Source organism: Vicia villosa, linkage group LG3 (assembly GCF_029867415.1).
Source record: "Vicia villosa cultivar HV-30 ecotype Madison, WI linkage group LG3, Vvil1.0, whole genome shotgun sequence".
Classification (NCBI taxonomy): domain Eukaryota; kingdom Viridiplantae; phylum Streptophyta; class Magnoliopsida; order Fabales; family Fabaceae; genus Vicia; species Vicia villosa.
The window spans coordinates 85,187,374-85,198,663 of NC_081182.1; positions in this window are offsets into that span (position 1 = coordinate 85,187,374).

Genomic DNA, 11,290 nt, shown 5'->3' on the forward strand with positions numbered 1-11,290 from the left:
TAAGCTTCTAGGAATTTCTATCTAGCCAAATTTAATGTCATACAATATCGTGAACATTTGTGTCACCTAATCATATCTATCAATATATATATATATATATATATATATATATATATATATATATATATATATATATATATTATTGGCAAAAAATTAGAATAGACTTGCTATTTGTACTTCAATTCAATACAAAATACCTCGTCTCCAAATAACAAATCATTGCAAATTTCCTTCCTAACAAGCTCTCTATTCTCTTTAACAAAACCAACCAACTTCAAATTTCTACCACCTTTTCACTAGCCTTTTTTTAAGCTTACTATTATGGTCTACATTAACACAAGGAACAATAAACAATGACACGAGCATTAATGAACTAAAATATAAAGTTTAGAAATACCTTCAATGCATGCCACTTCAAATTATCTGCCTCACGGGGTTTCGCTAACAATCTTCCTTGGAGCATGGTAGTCATCCTTTTCACCCTCAAATAAGCCCTGTTATTAATTTTTTCATTGCATTGAGCAACAAAGGAAGGGTCAACCAGAAAATCTACCCAATTTGGGAAGAAAACAACTTTAAATTTCTTGTTAATGAGCGCACGAGTAACGGCCTCTGAAACCCACTTTTCAGAATATCTCTTCATTTTTGAAAATTGAAGTGCGCCTTCATTTTTCTTCCATCGAATTTAAAAATGGATTCCGTCTTCGCTTTTTTTTTGAACAAAAGCATGTTCCCCACCATTATAGACCTATCTTCGCAGAGTTTCTTCCAACCGTTTAATGTGTAGTTTTAAGTGTACTTATTTTTTTATAGTATAAATTAGAAGATAGAAGTGAGGACAAAAATTTTAATGAAGAAAAAACAATAAAGAAGAAATCTATTACTATGTATGATTGAAAAACACATAAATATAAATAAAAAAGAGTTTTAATAATATTTTCTCTTTAAAAACAAAATTAAAAAAGAGTTACAATACTATTTGTTTAAGTTTTGGAGCTTAATTGTTTAAACTTTGACTTTATATAAAATTACATGTTTCATGCAAAAGTATTATATTTGTTGGTGATAGAAATCCTTAATTCTATAACGGCTGAATTATAAGCAATTTCTTAACATTAAAGTGTTTAAACAAAAATAAAAATGAAGGATGCAAAGATAACTATATCATAAATGAAAGCAGTGAAAAATAGAAATTACCAGCGTTTTCAAAAAGAATTAAAAAACAAAAAATTGCTAGTGTTTCCGTTCTATTTTTATTGCTGCCTCACTTTACTCAATTTACACTTAATGTTATCTATTATGCAAAGAACAACTTGAAACTTATAAAGAATGAAAAACAGTAAGTTGTTGTTTTTATTTTTACATGGATGAAATGGGTTATGTTAACTGAAATAGAAACAGTTGCTTACATTTTGATATGGCTGTAGTGGGTTTAACCATTTAATTTTTTTTTTATATTGATCACATTAGAATTGGTTATTATTATGTTTGGCAACAAGAATATATATATATATATATATATATATATATATATATATATATATATATATATATATATATATATATATATATATATATATATATATATATATATATATATATATATATATGATCTTCCTAATATTCTATTTGATAATACAAGAGGAAAAAGAAATCTAAAGATTTGTTAGTCAACACAAGTCACATTCATGATTGTGCAATATTCTTTATCTTATATTTAGCCATGTAAACCAAGCTATTCACTAATGACAAACATAAATTCAATCAAATGTTGTTACTAATTATGTACAATATCCTATTTATACTACATCAAAAGATGTTTTCATTGCACCACCTCTATTCAAGATCGTTTTACACAACTAATGGTGTATTCATGACAAGCTAGAGTCATGGTGATGAGGACACATGTACAACTTAAATCCACTTGATAATTATCAATTTTGATAAGTATTTGAATATTCAAACCTTAGACATGAAGATTTCAATTCACTTAGTTACACTAAGCTTCTAGGAATTTCTATCTAGCCAAATTTAATGTCTGACAATATCGTGAACATTTGTGTCACCTAATCATATCTATCAATATTAATATATATATATATATATATATATATATATATATATATATATATATATATTATATTATTGGCAAAAAATTAGAATAGACTTGCTATTTGTACTTCAATTCAATACAAAATACCTCGTCTCCAAATAACAAATCATTGCAACTTTCCTTCCTAACAAGCTCTCTATTCTCTTTAACAAAACCAACCAACTTCAAATTTCTACCACCTTTTCACTAGCCTTTTTTTAAGCTTACTATTATGGTCCACATTAACACAAGGAACAATAAACAATGACACGAGCATTAATGAACTAAAATATAAAGTTTAGAAATACCTTCAATGCATGCCACTTCAAATTATTTGCCTCACGGGGTTTCGCTAACAATCTTCTTTGGAGCATGGTAGTCATCCTTTTCACCCTCAAATAAGCCCTGTTATTAATTATTTCATTGCATTGAGCAACAAAGGAAGGGTCAACCAGAAAATCTACCCAATCTGGGAAGAAAACAACTTTAAATTTCTTGTTAATGAGCGCACGAGTAACGGCCTCTGAAACCCACTTTTCAGAAAATCTCTTCATTTTTGAAAATTGAAGTGCGCCTTCATTTTTCTTCCATCGAATATAAAAATGGATTCCGTCTTCGCTTGTTTTTGAACAAAAGCATGTTCCCCACCATTATAGACCTATCTTCGCAGAGTTTCTTCCAACCGTTTAATGTGTAGTTTTAGGTGTACTTATTTTTTTATAGTATAAATTAGAAGATAGAAGTGAGGACAAAAATTTTAATGAAGAAAAAACAATAAAGAAGAAATCTATTACTATGTAAGATTGTAAAACACATAAATATAAATAAAAAAGAGTTTTAATAATATTTTCTCTTTAAAAACAAAATTAAAAAAGAGTTACAATACTATTTGTTTAATTTTGGAGCTTAATTGTTTAAACTTTGACTTTATATAAAATTACATGTTTCATGCAAAAGTATTATATTTGTTGGTGATAGAAATCCTTAATTCTATAACGGCTGGATTATAAGCATTTTCTTAACATTAAAGTGTTTAAACGAAAATAAAAATGAAGGATGCAAAGATAACTATATCATAAATGAAAGCAGTGAAAAATAGAAATTACCAGCGTTTTCAAAAAGAATTAAAAAACAAAAAATTGCTAGTGTTTCCGTTCTATTTTTATTGCTGCCTCACTTTACTCAATTTACACTTAATGTTATCTATTATGCAAAGAACAACTTGAAACTTATAAAGAATGAAAAACAGTAAGTTGTTGTTTTCATTTTTACATGGATGAAATGGGTTATGTTAACTGAAATAGAAACAGTTGCTTACATTTTGATATGGCTGTAGTGGGTTTAACCATTTAATTTTTTTTTTATATTGATCACATTAGACTTGGTTATTATTATGTTTGGCAACAAGAATATATATATATATATATATATATATATATATATATATATGATCTTCCTAATATTCTATTTGATAATACAAGAGGAAAAAGAAATCTAAAGATTTGTTAGTCAACACAAGTCACATTCATGATTGTGCAATATTCTTTATCTTATATTTAGCCATGTAAACCAAGCTATTCACTAATGACAAACATAAATTCAATCAAATGTTGTTACTAATTATGTACAATATCCTATTTATACTACATCAAAAGATGTTTTCATTGCACCACCTCTATTCAAGATCGTTTTACACAACTAATGGTGTATTCATGACAAGCTAGAGTCATGGTGATGAGGACACATGTACAACTTAAATCCACTTGATAATTATCAATTTTGATAAGTATTTGAATATTCAAACCTTAGACATGAAGATTTCAATTCACTTAGTTACACTAAGCTTCTAGGAATTTCTATCTAGCCAAATTTAATGTCATACAATATCGTGAACATTTGTGTCACCTAATCATATCTATCAATATATATATATATATATATATATATATATATATATATATATATATATATATATATATATTGGCAAAAAATTAGAATAGACTTGCTATTTGTACTTCAATTCAATACAAAATACCTCGTCTCCAAATAACAAATCATTGCAAATTTCCTTCCTAACAAGCTCTCTATTCTCTTTAACAAAACCAACCAACTTCAAATTTCTACCACCTTTTCACTAGCCTTTTTTTAAGCTTACTATTATGGTCTACATTAACACAAGGAACAATAAACAATGACACGAGCATTAATGAACTAAAATATAAAGTTTAGAAATACCTTCAATGCATGCCACTTCAAATTATCTGCCTCACGGGGTTTCGCTAACAATCTTCCTTGGAGCATGGTAGTCATCCTTTTCACCCTCAAATAAGCCCTGTTATTAATTTTTTCATTGCATTGAGCAACAAAGGAAGGGTCAACCAGAAAATCTACCCAATTTGGGAAGAAAACAACTTTAAATTTCTTGTTAATGAGCGCACGAGTAACGGCCTCTCAAACCACTTTTCAGAATATCTCTTCATTTTTGAAAATTGAAGTGCGCCTTCATTTTTCTTCCATCGAATTTAAAAATGGATTCCGTCTTCGCTTTTTTTTGAACAAAAGCATGTTCCCCACCATTATAGACCTATCTTCGCAGAGTTTCTTCCAACCGTTTAATGTGTAGTTTTAGGTGTACTTATTTTTTTATAGTATAAATTAGAAGATAGAAGTGAGGACAAAAATTTTAATGAAGAAAAAACAATAAAGAAGAAATCTATTACTATGTATGATTGAAAAACACATAAATATAAATAAAAAAGAGTTTTAATAATATTTTCTCTTTAAAAACAAAATTAAAAAAGAGTTACAATACTATTTGTTTAAGTTTTGGAGCTTAATTGTTTAAACTTTGACTTTAAATAAAATTACATGTTTCATGCAAAAGTTTTATATTTGTTGGTGATAGAAATCCTTAATTCTATAACGGCTGAATTATAAGCAATTTCTTAACATTAAAGTGTTTAAACAAAAATAAAAATGAAGGATGCAAAGATAACTATATCATAAATGAAAGCAGTGAAAAATAGAAATTACCAGCGTTTTCAAAAAGAATTAAAAAACAAAAAATTGCTAGTGTTTCCGTTCTATTTTTATTGCTGCCTCACTTTACTCAATTTACACTTAATGTTATCTATTATGCAAAGAACAACTTGAAACTTATAAAGAATGAAAAACAGTAAGTTGTTGTTTTTATTTTTACATGGATGAAATGGGTTATGTTAACTGAAATAGAAACAGTTGCTTACATTTTGATATGGCTGTAGTGGGTTTAACCATTTAATTTTTTTTTTATATTGATCACATTAGAATTGGTTATTATTATGTTTGGAAACAAGAATATATATATATATATATATATATATATATATATATATATATATATATATATATATATATATATATATATATATATATATATATATATATATATGACCTTCCTAATATTCTATTTGATAATACAAGAGGAAAAAGAAATCTAAAGATTTGTTAGTCAACACAAGTCACATTCATGATTGTGCAATATTCTTTATCTTATATTTAGCCAGGTAAACCAAGCTATTCACTAATGACAAACATAAATTCAATCAAATGTTGTTACTAATTATGTACAATATCCTATTTATACTACATCAAAAGATGTTTTCATTGCACCACCTCTATTCAAGATCGTTTTACACAACTAATGGTGTATTCATGACAAGCTAGAGTCATGGTGATGAGGACACATGTACAACTTAAATCCACTTGATAATTATCAATTTTGATAAGTATTTGAATATTCAAACCTTAGACATGAAGATTTCAATTCACTTAGTTACACTAAGCTTCTAGGAATTTCTATCTAGCCAAATTTAATGTCTGACAATATCGTGAACATTTGTGTCACCTAATCATATCTATCAATATTAATATATATATATATATATATATATATATATATATTATTGGCAAAAAATTAGAATAGACTTGCTATTTGTACTTCAATTCAATACAAAATACCTCGTCTCCAAATAACAAATCATTGCAAATTTCCTTCCTAACAAGCTCTCTATTCTCTTTAACAAAACCAACCAACTTCAAATTTCTACCACCTTTTCACTAGCCTTTTTTTAAGCTTACTATTATGGTCTACATTAACACAAGGAACAATAAATAATGACACGAGCATTAATGATCTAAAATATAAAGTTTAGAAATACCTTCAATGCATGTCACTTCAAATTATCTGCCTCACGGGGTTTCGCTAACAATCTTCCTTGGAGCATGGTAGTCATCCTTTTCACCCTCAAATAAGCCCTGTTATATTGAGCAACAAAGGAAGGGTCAACCAGAAAATCTACCCAATTTGGGAAGAAAACAACTTTAAATTTCTTGTTAATGAGCGCACGAGTAACGGCCTCTGAAACCCACTTTTCAGAATAACTCTTCATTTTTGAAAATTGAAGTGCGCCTTCATTTTTCTTCCATCGAATTTAAAAATGGATTCCGTCTTCGTTTTTTTTTAACAAAAGCATGTTCCCCACCATTATAGACCTATCTTCGCAGAGTTTCTTCCAACCGTTTAATGTGTAGTTTTAGGTGTACTTATTTTTTTATAGTATAAATTAGAAGATAGAAGTGAGGACAAAAATTTTAATGAAGAAAAAACAATAAAGAAGAAATCTATTACTATGTATGATTGAAAAACACATAAATATAAATAAAAAAGAGTTTTAATAATATTTTCTCTTTAAAAACAAAATTAAAAAAGAGTTACAATACTATTTGTTTAAGTTTTGGAGCTTAATTGTTTAAACTTTGACTTTATATAAAATTACATGTTTCTTGCAAAAGTATTATATTTGTTGGTGATAGAAATCCTTAATTCTATAACGGCTGAATTATAAGCAATTTCTTAACATTAAAGTGTTTAAACGAAAATAAAAATGAAGGATGCAAAGATAACTATATCATAAATTAAAGCAGTGAAAAATAGAAATTACCAGCGTTTTCAAAAAGAATTAAAAAACAAAAAATTGCTAGTGTTTCCGTTCTATTTTTATTGCTGCCTCACTTTACTCAATTTACACTTAATGTTATCTATTATGCAAAGAACAACTTGAAACTTATAAAGAATGAAAAACAGTAAGTTGTTGTTTTTATTTTTACATGGATGAAATGGGTTATGTTAACTGAAATAGAAACAGTTGCTTACATTTTGATATGGCTGTAGTGGGTTTAACCATTTAATTTTTTTTTTATATTGATCACATTAGAATTGGTTATTATTATGTTTGGCAACAAGAATATATATATATATATATATATATATATATATATATATATATATATATATATATATATATATATATATATATATATATATATATATATATATGATCTTCCTAATATTCTATTTGATAATATAAGAGGAAAAAGAAATCTAAAGATTTGTTAGTCAACACAAGTCACATTCATGATTGTGCAATATTCTTTATCTTATATTTAGCCATGTAAACCAAGCTATTCACTAATGACAAACATAAATTCAATCAAATGTTGTTACTAATTATGTACAATATCCTATTTATACTACATCAAAAGATGTTTTCATTGCACCACTTCTATTCAAGATCGTTTTACACAACTAATGGTGTATTCATGACAAGCTAGAGTCATGGTGATGAGGACACATGTACAACTTAAATCCACTTGATAATTATCAATTTTGATAAGTATTTGAATATTCAAACCTTAGACATGAAGATTTCAATTCACTTAGTTACACTAAGCTTCTAGGAATTTCTATCTAGCCAAATTTAATGTCTGACAATATCGTGAACATTTGTGTCACCTAATCATATCTATCAATATTAATATATATATATATATATGTATATATATATATATTATTGGCAAAAAATTAGAATAGACTTGCTATTTGTACTTCAATTCAATACAAAATACCTCGTCTCCAAATAACAAATCATTGCAAATTTCCTTCCTAACAAGCTCTCTATTCTCTTTAACAAAACCAACCAACTTCAAATTTCTACCACCTTTTCACTAGCCTTTTTTTAAGCTTACTATTATGGTCTACATTAACACAAGGAACAATAAACAATGACACGAGCATTAATGATCTAAAATATAAAGTTTAGAAATACCTTCAATGCATGCCACTTCAAATTATCTGCCTCACGGGGTTTCGCTAACAATCTTTCTTGGAGCATGGTAGTCATCCTTTTCACCCTCAAATAAGCCCTGTTATATTGAGCAACAAAGGAAGGGTCAACCAGAAAATCTACCCAATTTGGGAAGAAAACAACTTTAAATTTCTTGTTAATGAGCGCACGAGTAACGGCCTCTGAAACCCACTTTTCAGAATAACTCTTCATTTTTGAAAATTGAAGTGCGCCTTCATTTTTCTTCCATCGAATTTAAAAATGGATTCCGTCTTCGTTTTTTTTGAACAAAAGCATGTTCCCCACCATTATAGACCTATCTTCGCAGAGTTTCTTCCAACCGTTTAATGTGTAGTTTTAGGTGTACTTATTTTTTTATAGTATAAATTAGAAGATAGAAGTGAGGACAAAAATTTTAATGAAGAAAAAACAATAAAGAAGAAATCTATTACTATGTATGATTGAAAAACACATAAATATAAATAAAAAAGAGTTTTAATAATATTTTCTCTTTAAAAACAAAATTAAAAAAGAGTTACAATACTATTTGTTTAAGTTTTGGAGCTTAATTGTTTAAACTTTGACTTTATATAAAATTACATGTTTCTTGCAAAAGTATTATATTTGTTGGTGATAGAAATCCTTAATTCTATAACGGCTGAATTATAAGCAATTTCTTAACATTAAAGTGTTTAAACGAAAATAAAAATGAAGGATGCAAAGATAACTATATCATAAATTAAAGCAGTGAAAAATAGAAATTACCAGCGTTTTCAAAAAGAATTAAAAAACAAAAAATTGCTAGTGTTTCCGTTCTATTTTTATTGCTGCCTCACTTTACTCAATTTACACTTAATGTTATCTATTATGCAAAGAACAACTTGAAACTTATAAAGAATGAAAAACAGTAAGTTGTTGTTTTTATTTTTACATGGATGAAATGGGTTATGTTAACTGAAATAGAAACAGTTGCTTACATTTTGATATGGCTGTAGTGGGTTTAACCATTTAATTTTTTTTTTATATTGATCACATTAGAATTGGTTATTATTATGTTTGGCAACAAGAATATATATATATATATATATATATATATATATATATATATATATATATATATATATATATATATATATATATATATATATATATATATATATATATATATATATATATATATATATGATCTTCCTAATATTCTATTTGATAATATAAGAGGAAAAAGAAATCTAAAGATTTGTTAGTCAACACAAGTCACATTCATGATTGTGCAATATTCTTTATCTTATATTTAGCCATGTAAACCAAGCTATTCACTAATGACAAACATAAATTCAATCAAATGTTGTTACTAATTATGTACAATATCCTATTTATACTACATCAAAAGATGTTTTCATTGCACCACTTCTATTCAAGATCGTTTTACACAACTAATGGTGTATTCATGACAAGCTAGAGTCATGGTGATGAGGACACATGTACAACTTAAATCCACTTGATAATTATCAATTTTGATAAGTATTTGAATATTCAAACCTTAGACATGAAGATTTCAATTCACTTAGTTACACTAAGCTTCTAGGAATTTCTATCTAGCCAAATTTAATGTCTGACAATATCGTGAACATTTGTGTCACCTAATCATATCTATCAATATTAATATATATATATATATATATATATATATATATATATATATATATATATATATATATTATTGGCAAAAAATTAGAATAGACTTGCTATTTGTACTTCAATTCAATACAAAATACCTCGTCTCCAAATAACAAATCATTGCAAATTTCCTTCCTAACAAGCTCTCTATTCTCTTTAACAAAACCAACCAACTTCAAATTTCTACCACCTTTTCACTAGCCTTTTTTTAAGCTTACTATTATGGTCTACATTAACACAAGGAACAATAAACAATGACACGAGCATTAATGATCTAAAATATTAAGTTTAGAAATACCTTCAATGCATGCCACTTCAAATTATCTGCCTCACGGGGTTTCGCTAACAATCTTCCTTGGAGCATGGTAGTCATCCTTTTCACCCTCAAATAAGCCCTGTTATATTGAGCAACAAAGGAAGGGTCAACCAGAAAATCTACCCAATTTGGGAAGAAAACAACTTTAAATTTCTTGTTAATGAGCGCACGAGTAACGGCCTCTGAAACCCACTTTTCAGAATAACTCTTCATTTTTGAAAATTGAAGTGCGCCTTCATTTTTCTTCCATCGAATTTAAAAATGGATTCCGTCTTCGTTTTTTTTGAACAAAAGCATGTTCCCCACCATTATAGACCTATCTTCGCAGAGTTTCTTCCAACCGTTTAATGTGTAGTTTTAGGTGTACTTATTTTTTTATAGTATAAATTAGAAGATAGAAGTGAGGACAAAAATTTTAATGAAGAAAAAACAATAAAGAAGAAATCTATTACTATGTATGATTGAAAAACACATAAATATAAATAAAAAAGAGTTTTAATAATATTTTCTCTTTAAAAACAAAATTAAAAAAGAGTTACAATACTATTTGTTTAAGTTTTGGAGCTTAATTGTTTAAACTTTGACTTTATATAAAATTACATGTTTCATGCAAAAGTATTATATTTGTTGGTGATAGAAATCCTTAATTCAATAACGGCTGAATTATAAGCAATTTCTTAACATTAAAGTGTTTAAACGAAAATAAAAATGAAGGATGCAAAGATAACTATATCATAAATGAAAGCAGTGAAAAATAGAAATTACCAGCGTTTTCAAAAAGAATTAAAAAACAAAAAATTGCTAGTGTTTCCGTTCTATTTTTATTGCTGCCTCACTTTACTCAATTTACACTTAATGTTATCTATTATGCAAAGAACAACTTGAAACTTATAAAGAATGAAAAACAGTAAGTTGTTGTTTTTATTTTTACATGGATGAAATGGGTTATGTTAACTGAAATAGAAACAGTTGCTTACATTTTGATATGGCTGTAGTGGGTTTAACCATTTAATTTTTTTTTGATATTGATCACATTAGAAT